This window comes from Schistocerca serialis, chromosome 3, assembly GCF_023864345.2.
Source record: "Schistocerca serialis cubense isolate TAMUIC-IGC-003099 chromosome 3, iqSchSeri2.2, whole genome shotgun sequence".
Lineage (NCBI taxonomy): Eukaryota > Metazoa > Arthropoda > Insecta > Orthoptera > Acrididae > Schistocerca > Schistocerca serialis.
The window spans coordinates 150355182-150366774 of NC_064640.1; positions in this window are offsets into that span (position 1 = coordinate 150355182).

Below are 11593 nucleotides of genomic sequence, written 5' to 3' on the forward strand. Positions count from 1 at the left end.
CCGTGGCATCTCTGCCGAAAGAGCACAATGTAAGTCCACACACAAGTGTTTTGCAGCTCACCATTGTTGAACATGCAGCTCCGTAGCAGACCACCCTTACGTGTTTACATGTTGACCCAACAGCATAGTCGATTAAGACTGCAGTGGGCCTGGGACCATCGAGATCCGACCGTCGATAAGTGTACGCACGTCGGCTCTTTGGGTGAATCACATTTTTGCTACAATAGGTCGATGATCGTCTCCACAAACGCCGTCATTGAGGTGAAAAGCGGATCGCAACGTGGAGCTCGCCACGGACGCAGACTGGTGGGAACAGTATTATGCTATGGGAGACATTCTCCTACGCTTGCATGGGACCTGTGGTAGTAATCGGAGCGACACTGGCATCTGCGAACAACCTGCATCCCTTCACGCTTGATGTCTTCCCCAACGGCGGTGTCTTCTTTCAGCAGTATAATTTTCCCTGTGTCGGAGCCAGAACCGTTCTACAATGGTTTGGGGAGCATTATAGTGAACGCATGTTGATGTCTCGGCGACCAAATTCCTCAGATGTGAACCCTATGGAACCTATCTGGGTCGCTATCGGTCGCCATCATCGCATACGGAAGTCAGCGGCCTGTTATTTATGGGAATTAAATGACCTGTGCATAGACAGTAATGCTACATACCTGCACAAACCTACCAACAAACTCGGATCTATTACACGCAGCGCCGGCCGAAGTGGCCGTGCGGTTAAGGGGCTCCGGAACGCCCTATACTTGCAATGTTAAAATAACGCTTATAAATTACATCTTTCCTCACAAAGTATTTGAGGTAGGAAGTTGAACTTTTTACAGATTATTTATTGGAATATGGGCTACAACTTAACACAGGGATTTTACAAAATTTTAGTTCAGATATCAAAGATGGTTTTTTTTCAATTGTAATGAAAATTCACAACATTTTTTTGCAATTTTTTATTTATATATTCAAAAATATACAGTTTTTTTGGAAAAAGGCTGTGTTAAATTATGCAGAAGGTACTGTGTAACATTTACTGAAAGTTTGAAACAAATATGTTTGGAAGATCTTTAGAAAACATGTAATTAGTATGAGAAAATAAAAGTTTTGGGAATCGAGCGACAAAGATTGGATTAACTTTTTAGTGCATTCCAGGTCCATAGGATGGATTATCTTCATCCTCTGCAAACTCCTCTTCCAGCTTCCTCTTGTTCCTTCTCCTGTTTACTCTTGCTTGTATTTCTACACTCTTTACAGCCCTGTCTGCAGCCCGAAGGCGTTCCTTGTCTAAAGCAAGCGTCGCTCGTTGTTGTGTTCGTAGATTTTGCTACCATTTTCTTCAGTTGCAGTTACTGCAACACTGTTCCAAAAGGTGGTCATGTATGAACACTTATCACATTTCAATTGTATTTCACTAGCAAGTCCTACGTGCTTTATTATGGAGAGTTCCAGACCAACTTCACTACAATGAATACATCTTACACAGTTTGAAAAAATTCCTTTGAGAACCGACATATCAAATATTTCATTCACATCCGATTTGCCCATAAAACATTCACAGTTTTCACTCATTGAACCAAGCTTCTTCTGTGAAGTATTTTCTTTCCCACTTTGACTGCTATGGGCAGGTGTACTTGAGAGGTTAGGTTCACTCACTTGGTTATCGTCTTTATTGTTTACAGTAATAACACATACCTTTGGCTTTCCAACATTTCTCCTTTTCTTAAAAGCCTTCAGAGGATTTCTAATAACTTTACTTTTACTCATTATTATACTTCAACAAAACAGAGATTCAAGAAACAGAATTAATTACGAATATTTTCGAGATAACGACAGAGTTAATAAACATGAAACAATCGACAATCACACCAGCGATATATATTGAACCATCACAGGTTAGCCACAACACATACTTTATCTCACATCACTAAAATGTACCTGATGAACACGGACGTTAATAATAACACCATTTGACAGCAGTTTAACAGCGCCACAGTGGGTCACGCCCATGTAGAACACAATTCAAAAAAAATTTAAAAATAGTTGTAGTCTTCGGAATTGAATAACTTATATATCTATTAAAAGGTAATAGTCTGCAGATTCAGAAAACGCAGAAAAGTAAAAATTGAACTTTTCATGATTTTGAGCCTTTCCGGAGCCCCTTAAAGGCGCTGCAGTCTGGAACTGCAAGACCGCTACGGTCGCAGGTTCGAATCCTGCCTCGGGCATGGATGTTTGTGATGTCCTTAGGTTAGTTAGGTTTAAGTAGTTCTAAGTTTTAGGGGACTAATGACCTCAGTAGTTGAGTCCCATAGTGCTCAGAGCCATTTAAACCATTTGAATTACACGCAGCGTCAGGGATGTATTTTGTTCCAGAGACGGACAATCAAGTTATTAAGCAGGTGTTCATAATGTTTTGGCTTATCAGTGTACTGTCCCCGTCCAACCTATCGACTAGCGCATATCCTGGGTACCCTATTGTAAATTGTTACAGTAGATGTACCTTACTGTTCTGACGCTTTTAAAACCCATACAATGTTACATAATTAGATAAAAAGGCAACGAAGAACGACTGAGAATTAAGAGTCCAAAAAAGGACCGATTACAAATGAATTAGTTCCCCAAGTTTAACAAGCTTGCGCATCTCTATTAACAGTATGTTTTATGTACATTCTTTACCAGGAAACTTTATGCAGCCTGTAATCTGATAAAGGCTACTACTGATAGAATGAAAAACTGCGTTGTATTTTCATGTTCTTTCACTGCAGTCGTTATTCAGTCACTTAAGGGCAGCCGCAAGGAATTGCCGCTTGGTTTGAGGAGCCATGTCACGGACTGAGCGGCCCCTCTCGCCGGAGGTTCGAGTCCTCCCTCGGGCATGGGTGTGAGTGTTGTTCTTATCATGTCTGTTTAAGTAGTATGTAAGTCTAGGGACCGATGACCACAGAAGTTTGGTCCCTTAGGAATTCACACACATTTGAACTTAAGTGCACAAACAACAAAATAATGAAAGAAGGTTGTCTCTACTACAACAGCTCTCCAGTGGAACAATTACGTTTTGCTTTTATGCACAAGAGTGTCATTGTGAGAAACCATGTGATCATTATCTATTAACATTATAGCATGATAACATTTGTAGTTTTGAAGCTTTGCATACCATGTGCAACAAAATATTCCTTGCGTTTATAATTCTGTTACACTCGGGTCTACAAAAGAAATGCTTTGCATCGTTCCCATCTATTCTGAAGATATATGATTCACTGTGTGTTCTCCCTAATTGTACCTCAAGAAGAGGGTTTAACGTGAGTCTCATTTCCTGTCATAGATAAAAAGTGTTGCTGTTATATGGTGGAGTGATGTATTAGCAGATGAACTTAGAAGAATAAATGGAAGTATACGCTAACTACCTACACCCTTCTTTGTTCCAGTTTCGTTTAGCATGTTCCAGATTCATTAATAATAGGCTACTGTCTGCAGCAATAAATTTCTATGGTACAAAGAAGAAACGCGATTACTTGCGTTAGACATCTGTGTAAGGTTTCATTGAAAGACAGAGCTGCAATCATCTTTAGTTTATTGATGCGTGAATACCCCAGTCATGAAACGCGTAAACAACAGACAGGAAAGAAAATAATCTGATGTTCGGGTTAGGATAACACCTAGTCTAAGAGACTGATAACCTTATTATCAACCTTTCTCAGCTTATCAGTCCATTCTTCTACTACGCCAGGAACAGTTTCAGTATTTCCAGTCTGGAGTGGCGAAGAACCATAATACTTGTGCAAAGTAGGGCCGGATTAAATAGCTTCCTTCGAGGTGATACCGAACTAGAAACATGTATGTGAGAAAATCCCAAGGTTTTAATCATTTAGTTAGCTGATTATTCCTTCCCGGCCTGCATATTATTCCGCTGATAATAAGGGAGGTAACTTTCTAAGTAATTAGCAGCTATGTGAACTGTAACTGGTGACATTACTCTGCGTCCGATTATCCTCTTGTGTCCTCTTGCTAGCCGAATGACGCTCGACATTAAGTTGTAACTTATCGCGAAACAAAAACTGGCGCCACGTCACTTCTTATACATCTCCTCATAATATCCTGGTCGTAAGCTGATGGCTGCTACTATAATGTGTTTATAATGACACATTTTAGAACATCTACAGCCTGAGAGGTAAGAAATACTCCACACGTGTTCTTTCATTGAGACACGATTTTTCTCAAGCGTGATTAACATCGTTCCCTCAACGAAGAACAAATCAAAACTAGGCAGGACAGTCATGTTTTCGGTAAAATAACAATTAAATACGCTTCATCTTCTTCTCCCTTGCCTTTCCCGTATCTGCAAGAGGACGGCATTGTTATATGAGATTTGCAAATGTTAGTGACAGTTGGTGGCCATATGCACTTCCTGACGCCAACACTCCCCCTAATACCGGAAACAATGCATTAATACAGCAGACTATCAGGGCGGGTTGCAATTAAATACAATTCTGGCTATTAAAACTGTAGCGCCATGAAGATAGCGTCCAACAAACATTAAATTATCTTTAAGTGCACTTCATGCTGGGATAGGCACGTGATCAGCATTTTAGCGCATCTACAGCTATTTGACAGGGCTAATGCGACCTAAGTTCTGTATGTAAGCACAGATTACAGAGTCGGGTTCCCATTCACTAATCTCATTTGAATTTTGGCTTTTTTCTGAGAAAATAGTGTCACGTCTCGTGTTGAAATTCAACAGCATCAGGATTGTGCTTGTCGAAATCTAGTATGTCGAGGTCGCCGTCAACAAATTATTTTCGCATTCGGAGAAGAAAGTTGGTGAGAAATTTGGTGAGAAGATCCCACCGTAACAAGAACCACCTTAGTTTTAATGGTGTCCTCCCCAAATCCCGTTTCATGTCTGTGACATTCAGACTCTATTTATCTATAACAGAAAACCTGCTGCCCTTCTTTGAACTTCCTCGATGTACTCCGTTAATCCTGCCTGGTAAGGATCCCACACCACATAGCAGTGCAACAAAAGAGGACAGACAAGCGTAGTGTAGGCAGTCTGTTTAGTAGATCTGTTGTATCTTCTAACTGTCCTACTAATAAAACGCAGCCTTTGGTTCTTCTTCCCCACAACATTTTCTATGTGTTCTTTCCAATTTAAGTAGCTCGTAATTGTAATTCCTAGGTATTGAATTTACGGTCTTTAGATTTGATTGATTTATCGTGTAACCGAAGTTTAATGGAATCGTCTTAGCACTCAAGTGGATGACTTCACAATTTTAGTTATTTAGGGTCAATTTCCAACGTTCGCACCATGCAGATGTTTTATCTAAAACGTTTTGCAACTGATCTTCTGATGATTTTGCTAGATGATAAACGGCAGAATCATATGCAAAGAACCAAAGACGGCTGCTCAGACTGTCTCTTAAATCGTTTATATAGATAAGGAAGAACGGAGGGCCTATAACACTACCTTTGGAAACGCCACAAATCACTTCTTGTTTACTCGATGACTTTCCTTCAGTTACTACGAACTGTGACCTTTCTGACAGAAAATCACGAATCGAGTCGCATAACTGAGGCGATATTCCACAAGCACGCAGTTTGATTGCAAGCTGCTTGTGAGGTACGGTGTCAAAAGTCTTTTGGAAATCTAGAAATACGGAATTAATTCGAAATCCGTTGTCGATATTACTCAACACTTCTTGTGAATAAAGAGCTACTTGTCTTTCATAAGAACGATGTTTTCTTAATCCGTGATCACTGTGTGTCAATATACCACTCCCTTCGAGATAATTCATGATGTTCTAACACAATATATGTTCCAAAATCCTGTTGCATATCGGCGTTAATGATAGGGGCCTGTAATTTAGTGGATTATTCGTATTGCCTTTCTTGGATATTGGTGTGACCTTTGCAAGTTTCCAGTCGTCGAGCGAGCGGTTGTATACGATTGTTAAGTATGGAGCTATTGCATCAACATACTCTGAAAGGATCCTAATTAATATATAGTCTGAACGGTATAACACTAGCCTGTCGTGACACAGACTAATGTTACCCTCTGGGAGGATTTATAATTTTGACCACGTGTTTACCTAATGCATGAAAGTATCGGACCGTAATTTTGAGTATAATGCAATTGATAGAAAAACTAAACAGGGTTTAACTTTGGGGTTAATGAAATTAGTAAAATTCATATACGAATGAAAAACCGAACGGGCTCCAGCCCAATTAGGCATATTAATTTGAAAATTATGTTTAAGAAAATTGAATATTAGTTGTTGAAGTGACTTTCATTAAGATTCCCTTTGAATAACACACAGGATACAAAGGGACACAGGGCATTCTAAGTTGTGGGTAGCAGTAGTTAACAATAATGCACAAACCAGTAATCGTAGAAAGCAAAATTGTACCCAACTCATAATAATAACGGCTACAATCACGATCATTACGTGACTCAGTACTGAGATGCTGCTGCAGGAAGCACCGAACTGAGGTTGGACATGGAGGGGCTTCTAATTGAACTGACATGTAACAAACAGTAATAAAAATAAAAAAGATACAAATAATATCATATTTACACTGTTTATACTCCCATTTAAAGAAATATATCAGATTTCCTTAGTAGCAATTATATTCCAATTATCTTTCTAATATGAGAAGAATATAATGGGGACCCATAAACTAGTACAGTATCACTATTCAAGCTCTATGATTATTCCAGTAGCAAAATTTAATTCCATTAAAGTTAATTCTAAGCTTTACTTGGAATAGTTTATGTTCTTACATTTCAGCGCAAATTATTCTACACTGAGCTCAGTTAACTTCAAATAAATCGTTCATGATAGGAATCAAAGCTAAATTATGTTTCAAATAACTTTAAAACATGTGCCTTTTTTATCACCTGTGAAGCAGGTATTTTAGACAGTAACATTTACACCGTCTGGCACTGAATTTTTGCAAAACGATACTTTGCAATAAATTGATTATACTTTAGCAATATTCAGCTTTTGCTAGTCCTTGCATATTTGACAAACATGAAAAATCACTACTTCATTTGAAACATGACTCGCATTCGGGAGGACGACTGTTCAAACCCGCGTCCGGCCGTCCTGATTTAGGTTTTCCGTGATTTCCCTAAATCACTTCAGGCAAATGCTCAGATGGTTCCTTTGAAAGGGCCCGGCGTTATCCTTCCACATCCTTCCCTAACCCGAAGCGACCGATGACCTTGTTGTTTGGTCCCCTTCCATAAATAAATCAACCAACCAACCAATCAACCAACTGACGCGCAATAACCACTCACAGGCGGAAGATTGCAGCACCAGTAGTGGAGGGCATATAAACTGTGTTGGGAGGATGTTAAAAAAAGTGCTGTCGTTGTCTTAATGCGGAAACGGAGGGATTTATCTGATGTCCAAATGGGCATTATCATCTGAAACGTCCAAGTCTGTAAACTATTCACGTGCCACCGCGGTAAAAGTATACCGTGCGTGGCAAATTGGCACTGTCCAAAACTGTCGCAGAGGGAAGTGGTGCATCAAGGGCCATAGATGACAGGAGTGTACGACGCCTATTGATGTCGAACTGTTGAGCAATTGACCGTCCAGGTGAACCAAGAGACTACCAACAGTGTCTTCTCACCGACCGTTGAAAAAACGTTGATGCGTACGGGCCTCCGCCGCAGGCACCTGGTTCGTGAACCCATGCTGACTGCTGATCATCGGTGATAAAGGCTAGAAACCGGACGCCAATATCGCAACTGGACGTCCAGTTAGTGGCGACAGGCGGCCTGTGCAGATGAATCACATTTTATGTTCCATCAGACAGATGGATGGCACCATGCAACAATCGTCGGAACGGTCCAGACCAGAGAAGGGAGCGTTATGGTCTGCGAAATGATTTGTGGTATTCCTTGGTTGATCTCGTCGTTCTGCTAGTCACAATGGATCAACACAAATATGCCTCTATCCTTGGGGACCATGTCCACCCCTGCATGCAGTTTGTTCTTCCTCTCTATGCCAGTTATCGAGAAAACAGCAACATATTGACGAGTTTTATACGTTCCGCATCGTCCTTCCTTACCTCTTAAGGAGCATGACCCGATATGGAGCAGGCCATTTCTTTAATTGCCCTTATACTGAAACGTACGAAGTTTTAACTCTTCAGCAGTAAGTCTCCAAATATACAACTGAAATATTCACAAAAAAGTCAATTGCATAATACAGAAGATGGTTACAAAATGACATGAGGATTTAAGAGTGTATTACTGGAGGAATGAAACAACGGTTTCCATATTAAAAAGTATGTAATGTTTATATTGAATGAAAAGTGTCTTACCAAGAACCAGCAAGGAGTGTAGTATTGATCAAGACTCATATAGTGTTTCATCACAGCGAAATGGCGGATTCCCTAATATGTCAGATTATAGCATATTGCCGAATTGAGGGCATTAATCTACTTTCTGCTGACTTTACTTCCCTAGTTATGAAACGTACTCAGGATGAATGTGCTGAGAAGAAAAAGAGATGTGAAGGTTTCATGCTCAAGTTCAACTTATCATTTCAAATTAGTTACAGTTTATAAGCAGAATCTCATATTGCGTCTGTAATTGTGATGCACTTAGGCTCTACGAGCCAGTTTCATAGAGTACAAGTCAAACACGATTTTTGTTGTTAGGAAAAGGTTTGCTATGTAGACGATCTAATCGGCACAAAACTGGCACGAAAGGGTTTAGGAAATAATAAGCGCAAAGATTCACAAAAGATCCTTAGGAAACAGTTGGTCACAATAGTCGCCCCAGTATATGTTTTGTTAGACAACAACGCAAATAGGAAAAGAAAATCATCAAATACTAATCAAAAATTTTCAAAAATGGTTCAAATGGCTCTGTGCACTATGGGATTTAACATCTGAGGTCATCAGTCCCCTAGACTTAGAACTACTTAAACCTAAGCACATCACACACATCCATGCCCGAGGCAGGATTCGAACCTGCGACCGTAGCAGCAGCACGGTTCCGCAATGAAGCGCCTAGAACCGCTCGGCCACAGCGGCCGGCAACAATTTTTAAATGAGCACTATCCCACATACTGAGTGATGATGATGAAGTCCCGTGCTTCTTGACAGAGCATAGGGGAACGATGCGGGAGACGCGCACAGCCGTACTAGACAAGGTTCTAGTGCAGGTGGTTTGCCGTTTCCTTCCTCCGACCGTAATGGCGATGAATGATGAAGACGACAGAACAACACCTAGTCATCTCGGGGCAGGTGAAAAGCCCTAACTTCACCGGGAATCGAACCCGGGACCCCGTGCTCGGGAAGCGAGAACGCAACTGCGAGACCACGAGCGGCGCACGCACACTAAGTGACTTATGAAATGAAACAACACAGGCGCTCGCGCGCGCCCCCGCACACACACACACACACACACACACACACACACACACACACACACACACAAACAAACAAGCGCGCGCGCACACACACAACCTGCTCTCTTTCGGCGTTTCCACAGACATGACACACGTACACAAATTATACGAGCACCAATAAACCGCACCCGAGTACAATCAAATTTCACAGCCGATGTTCGCAGTCTAAATAGCGGAACAGATGACTAGCACCAGCGCAGTAATAACACACAGTGCAGTGATGTGGCCTGGAAAGCGTGTTGCCAAACGAGTAACAGCGGAGAGCAGTGAACGAGCACGACGAAAACGTAAGTGAACGCTACAACTGCGCAACGTAATAAACTACACGAGACTGTTTTTAGCAGTAAGCTAAACACAGAAGAAAATTTTAAAAAAAGTCCGAAATGCGACTCATCAACGAGCCTTAACAAGCTCCTCTCACAAGGCGCAGCAATAGCCCACTATAATAAAAATAACTGTTGAAGAAATATGATACACTCTAACGTTTTTTGCCCCCTATACAACTATTCCCGATGTCCTGGATTATATGGGTAAGCTAGACATTATATGAACATTAGCAACAATTCACTATTCACATTTAGCAAATACACTGAATTGCTATGATACATATTTTCAGAGAACGTAATCAAACATCCACTGATGATACCATAACTGTGGTGAGACATCTTTGTGTAAAATAACTATGTTTTACTAGCAGGTGCACAATGTTAGCCACTGGAAGAAATATGATCTATGAATTTTAACTTACTACCTGTCTGCGGCAAACGCCGTTTCATAAATCAGATAAACCACGCTATGGAATTATATTAACCACTGCAACGTAAATATCTGAGATCATCACTTCGCGAGTGATGCAGTGCTTTAGCAGATGTATGTGGAATGTTATACTTTACTAATAATAAATATTTCGTATCATTTAGTTGTTACATTCGACGCCATTAAAAACAGGCGTCATTCTTACCACAAAATCATTTACTTGCATTACGCAACCATAGAATAGCAAAGTCAGAAGCAAAGTTCGCCCTTTCCTATACCTCGAGAAACTGTGATCAAAATATGGGCAGTTACTACTTGATTTTTCCGTCTTTTTTTAGTTTCTTGAATAGTAGGATATTAACACCTCAGTAAGGGATTATACTTCTGTCAGAAGACATTAATCGAAACTACAGTGCAGGATGAGCGAACAGGGGTTTGAAAAATCAGAAGTTCTCGCATTTACACGATAGTAAATTGAAGCTGTTCCACTAAGTACTAGGTACAGTACGTCTGAACCACACCCTTTGAACAAGGAGCAGTTTAGCGTTATACATTCTTCGCGTAAGAAAGAATGGCAGTCCTGCCAACGGTGGCCGAAATGCATTTCTTGTAATTGTGCCAAATAGGCTAGCGCTTACTAGGAGAACACTCCATAGAACACCCTCAGACGCAGTTGAATAGTTCAAATGGCACTGAGCACCATGGGACTTAACTTCTGAGGTCATCAGTCCCCTAGAACGTAGAACTACTTAAAGCTAACTAACCTAAGGACGTCACACACATCCATGCCCGAGGCAGGATTCGAACCTGCGACCGTAGTGGTCGCGCGGTTCCAGACCGTAGTGCCTAGAACTGCTCGGCCACTTCGGCCGGCCGCAGTTGTAACTTTGCAGGGTGACAAAATAGTAAAAATAAAGGGACACCCATTTTGTCTTATGTGCCAAGACTCAAAAGTTCCCGAGATAATGACGATTAAACTCGACGCTGCTTGAACAGTCAGCTTGATGAGCGTAGAACCAAATCAGTTCGTAGCGCAGTGGCTAAGAGCACAGTGTCAAATTCTTGCAACCCACGTTCAAATCCGATCTATGCTTTTTTTATTTTATATTTTATATATAAATGTTCAAATGTGTGTGAAATCTTATGGAACTTAACTGCTATGATCATCAGTCCCTAAGCTTACACACTACTTCACCTAAATTATCCTAAGGACAAACACACACACCCATGCCCTAGGGAGGACTCGAACCTCCGCCGGGACCAGCCGCACAGTCCACGACTGCAGAGCCTTAGACCGCTCGGCTAATCCTGATGATCAAATGGTGCAAATGGCTCTGAGCACTATGGGACTTAACTTCTGAGGTCATCAGTCCCCTAGAACTTAGAATTACCTAAACCTAACTAACCTA